A 5,428-nucleotide genomic window follows, 5' to 3' on the forward strand; every position below is an offset into this window, starting at 1 on the left:
TTTCCAGGTTAGAATACTATAGTATATGTAGTTGTTTTCATCTCTCTATTTCATTTTTACTGTTCTCTTTCTTCTACTGTTAAATGGTGTGATTCTTAACCTGTAGGTCATTACTCCTTTGAGCTTGAATGACAGTTTCACAGGGGTTGCCTAATACCATTTGAAAATGGCTATTTAAATAGGAGTCATAATACTAGCAAAATTACAGTTATGAAGAAACAATGAAATAAGTTTATTGCTTGGGATCCATAATATGAGGAAAAGTTGAGAACCACTGTTCTAGACCATACTGGCACTAGTGCAAAATCTTTGTTATTTGTCATAGTAAGTCTTTGCTTTCTGCCAGTCCTTTTGTCTATTGTTTGTAATTTATTTTGCATCAAAGCTTATTTTTGATATATAGAAGTCCATGAGTAAAATAGCAAATCCCAGAAAGTTTGAACTCATTCTGCAGAATTGTTGTTGTTTCAATTTTGGGTAATTTTTTTTCTCATTATCACTAATACAGTGGATTGATTGTTAATGAAATTTATGAATATATGTGCTTGTTTTGTAAGAAAAGGGATGATTTGGTTTATAAAAGAATGTAAAATTTTCCTCTGTTGTTTCAATGTAGAAACAGGTGGGCAGTATTGCTATTTACTATAGATGACCTTCAAAATCTCTAGGTAATCCAGACAGACTTTGAGGTCCAACAATAGAAGAAATACTTTCTGATACTGTCATCTGAGATATTGTTTACTTATTTGTGAATAGCTACATTTATTTCAAATTGTTTGTTCTCTGTAACCTTGTCTGCAAAGTCTGTGTATATATGCTGCCATATATACACATAACTACATTAAAATCTCCTTTAATATCTACTTCCCTTTTCTTTGAATCATTTGTCTCACTAACTGTATTCAACAAGGAACTAAATAAATTGCCTTTTATGTAGTATTAACACAGCCATCTACTATAACAGTTTGGGGATTTACAGCAACATATGGGAAGGGAGTGAATTTAGTAAAGATAAGTGTTTGACAGTGCATTTGAATGGAGCTCAAAAATGTATTTCACATCCATCATCTTTTAACAAAATACTAGGTAGGTATCAGTAAGACTATTTTTGAGAGGGGAGAGTATTGATGACGGCAAGGCATGGAACATGTTCTACCAAATGAGTGCTTAGTTTGGTGATGCAGATTTTAAGTAATATGTGACTATGTTCTCAAGTTATAAGTTAAATTATTCTCTTTTTCCTCCTCTTACTCCTGTCCCCACCAGCCCCTAGTCCACATGAAAAACCTATTCTACTTCATTGCAGGGGAGATCCATTCATTCCCTATATAGCCATCTTTTTAACCTAACTTCTCTGGGTCTGTAAATTCTATATTGAGTATCATATATAGCTTAATACTTACTAGTTTAGCAGCTAATATCTAGATTACCTCATTCAGGATTTTTTCTAGTTGTATGTATTTGCCTGCAAAATTCCTTATGTCATTTTTTAACAGTTGAGTAAAATATTCCATTGTATAAATGTACCACATTTCTTTATCAATTTTTTGGTTCAGGAATATATAGATTGTTAAATGCTAATAACTTGGGGGGGTTGGGATGGCGGCAGCAATGGGGAGGTGGGTAAATGAATAAGTAAATAAATAGAGAAAAATATTCAAATAAAAGAGAAATTGGACTTGAGTTGATGACAATGGAAAGCAGAAGGATGGTAAGTTGTTCCATGGAGATGACTATGTTTGTAAGCACAGTTAAAATATACAAATGTCTGTAATCAGAGCAGATGTAAGTGGGTGATTTCAAAAGATTTTTTTCACTGTCATTTAAAATTCAAATATACTGTTTTACAATATATAACTTGAAAGCATTCATAAATTAACAAATTATCAAATTAAATTTCGTCTATGCAACCATATATTACAGGAGTTGGAAGAAATATTGAGTTGTTTTTTAAATTAAATATAATTAGAAAATGTTTTAAAACAAAACCCACTTGAATTTTATGAGACTTTCTTGCTACAACAGAGACTATTTTATAAGCCATTTACTGTTTTCAAGAATTATATCATTAGTTTTGCTTTCCATTGTAAGTAATCAGTTGAACTACACTTTATACCAGCCATAGTGTTCTCAATTTATACTTAGTTTAGCTCAATTCATACAAAATGATATATGTCTGTAAACTCTTAAGCTTTATTGTATTATGATCTCAATATACCTAGGTTAGCAGGCTTATATACAGGGAGAAAATATGCAAACCTTAATTACAAGGAGTCTTCAGGTTTCATTTATAATTTTTTATTCATATGATTTCTGAAACTGTATGTTGAATTTATCATTTATTCACTTTGGAGAGTTATAAGTGAGATATAATCTAAGCTAATTTTTCAAAAAAACATTGGGGGAGGAGTTCGAGACAGGGTTTCTCTGTGTAGTCTTGGCTTTCCTGAAACTCACTTTGTAGACCAGGCTGGCCTCGAACTCAATAATCTGCCTGCGTCTGCCTCCCGAGTGCTGGGATTAAAGGCATCCACCACCACGCCTGGGCTTTTTTTTTTGGGGGGGGGGATTTTTCAAAATTTTAAAACCCATTATTAAACAGATAATTTGCTATGTGAGTTCATGGAAAACACATTTGGAAGTATTACAGTCAAGAGAGTGAAATTTGAATTACAGTTTCCTAGGCCTGACTGGTTGAGATGTGAGATGTTAGGTCAAATTTTGAAAGTTGTAAATAACAGAGATGGTGAATTAGAAGCTTACCTAGTACAAAAATAAAATAGTTCTGCAGTAAATTGATTTGGATAACACACAATTTGTTTTTCCCTGTTAAATATTTCTTATTTGTGACTTAGAAGACCGTCAGTTGTATAATTTTGTTTACAAATAATAATTTATAAACATATTATATTTATATTAGCCTAAGAAATTCAGGAAGCCAAAATAAATTGTCTAAGTGTTTACCATCTTGCATGATCTAGTCCCCACACAATATCTATCAGACCTACAGGATTTTGCTAATTTAACTATAAGGTTGTGTAATATTGCTTCTGAGTGTGTAATTTTATTTTATCCATTATTTATATTATCTCTAGTAATAGTAAACTTTTACTTTTATTCCCTGATATCTTTTCTTTAATACTATGTATTAATCCTCCAACAATGCATGCTTATTTTTCTGTATTTATTTGTTTATACTGATTATCTCTATGTTGCGCTGGTTGTCCAAGAACTTGTAATACATACTGTTATTTTTCAATATAAAATAATGGCTCAATTTTAAAGGAAATGTAAGCGAAATATGATAATTCACATTGAAAATGAGAGTAATTACTTAAAGTATAGCACTACAATTATTTAACTCCTTTTGACTTAGAGGAAGAAAATGAGTTTACTTTTCTTGAAAAATAAATGTGAGTCTGGAAGAGTTAAGAAGAAAGCAGGAGGATTTAATTGATTCAGCCACACATTCCCAGAAATTGGAAAGAAACCATAACAAAAAATAAATAAATAAAAATAACCTGCGTTGGTGGTATAGTGGTGAGCATAGCTGCCTTCCAAGCAGTTGACCCGGGTTCGATTCCCGGCCAACGCAGCAGCAAACTTGCCGGGCGTGGTGGCGCACGCCTTTGATCCCAGCACTTGGGAGGCAGAGGCTGGCGGATTTCTGAGTTCGAGGCCAGCCTGGTCTACAAAGTGAGTTCCAGGACAGCCAGGGCTACACAGAGAAACCCTGTCTCTGAAAACCAAAAAAAATAAAAATAAATAATTTCCAAGAAATATCACCTATGTCCACAAGGACCAAGAAACCTGAGGATGATATTATTGGGCAAATATTACTATTTTTATATCTAGCAATATAACATGAATCAAAATGAATTTATGCACATAGATGGGACAAATGATTACAATTCAAAAGAAGAAAATAATACTTCATTGCCTTACATTAATCCCCATTCAGAAATGAGAATGGAGAAGAATTATTTGTAGAAGCAGATGCTCAGTGATTAGATATGATAAAATCTTAAAACAGATAGTATGTACCAAGCAGGCTCATACATGCATATTTTGTCAACTGTCTTGGAGTTTGATGAGCCACAGTACTGATACACAAATGTCATTTAATGAAGGTGATCTCTTAAAATTTTCTTCAGTGTGTTTTATTGATATTTTTGCATAAAATCAAAGACAGTAAAAACAATACCATACCATGAGAATAAGTAAAACTGTAGTTCTGTGTTCTACAGAAAGCAGTAAAGGAAGGGAAGAGAAACCCTGTAGAATATTGAAGAATATTGAAAACTCCATCAACTGATAAAGAGATTAAAGTCACTATTTTCCAGGGCTATTAATTAATTAACTGTCAACAAAACACAAGGTAGAATTGTTAAGGTAAAGGGACACTCAATCTAGAAAATGCCCCCCATCCCACCCATCACCTTGGCCTGTGGACTAGCCTATAGGGGAATATTCCTGACTAATGTTTGTAGTGAGAGGGCCTAGCCGGTAAGTATGGTGCGAGGTCTAGGGAGGTGGCCTTAGGTCCTATAAGAAAGCACACTGTGGAAGCCACAAGGAGTAAGCCACTAAATGGTACTGCTAAATGGCTTCTGATTCAGTTCCTGTATTTGGATTCTGGGCCAGAGTTTCTGATGTGACTTCCCTAGATGGTCAACTATAATCTGTGTGGTAAAATAAAATATTTCTTTCTCCAAATGCTTTTGGATATGGTGTTTTATCACAGCAATAACAACATTAACTGAGACAACAATATATGAGAAATTAAAATTCAATAAACCAATATTCCTCTCAAAATGGGGAAAATTGAATGGACACTAACTAAATTACAGTAAAATACATGGACAGGGGTTTAAATTACAGTCTATCCTTGTGGGGGGAAAATCACAGTGACAGGAGTGTTTGACAACTGGTCACATTGCATTCATACTCATAAAGAAAAAATGGCAGGTACTCAGTTCATTTTCTCTTTTTGACATAGTTCAAACTTCCAGACCACAGGATAGGGATGTTCACGGTGAGAAAGTCTTGTATCAAATAACATAATGAAAATAACTCCTTATAGACATGCCCACATGCTCATCTCCCAGATATTCTCAGTCTCATTGAGTTTACAATTGATATTAAACACTATTGTTCATAAACTCATATATTATCCAGACATTATTGTAAGTGCTTATAGTGGCAGTGCTGGGTAAAAAGAAAGGGCCATTGGATTCATTTTCCGGACAGTCTAGCCTAGTTATATGCCCAGGAGAGGTATTGCTGGATCCTCCGGTAGTACTAGGTCCAATTTTCTGAGGAACCGCCAAACTGATTTCCAGAGTGGTTGTACAAGCTTGCAATCCCACCAACAATGGAGGAGTGTTCCTCTTTCTCCACATCCTCGCCAGCATCGGCTGTCACCTGA

At 34.1% G+C, this 5,428-nt stretch overlaps 1 non-coding gene across 1 annotated transcript; it reads left to right on the top strand.

Moving 5' to 3' along the window:
- The first annotated feature begins 3,523 nt into the window (after nucleotides 1–3,523).
- On the top strand, nucleotides 3,524–3,595 carry Trnag-ucc. Its single transcript has one exon. It is a non-coding gene; the product is annotated as a tRNA-Gly (tRNA).
- Nucleotides 3,596–5,428: the final 1,833 nt, after the last annotated feature.

This window comes from Mus caroli, chromosome X (assembly GCF_900094665.2).
Source record: "Mus caroli chromosome X, CAROLI_EIJ_v1.1, whole genome shotgun sequence".
In the NCBI taxonomy this organism is placed as follows: domain Eukaryota; kingdom Metazoa; phylum Chordata; class Mammalia; order Rodentia; family Muridae; genus Mus; species Mus caroli.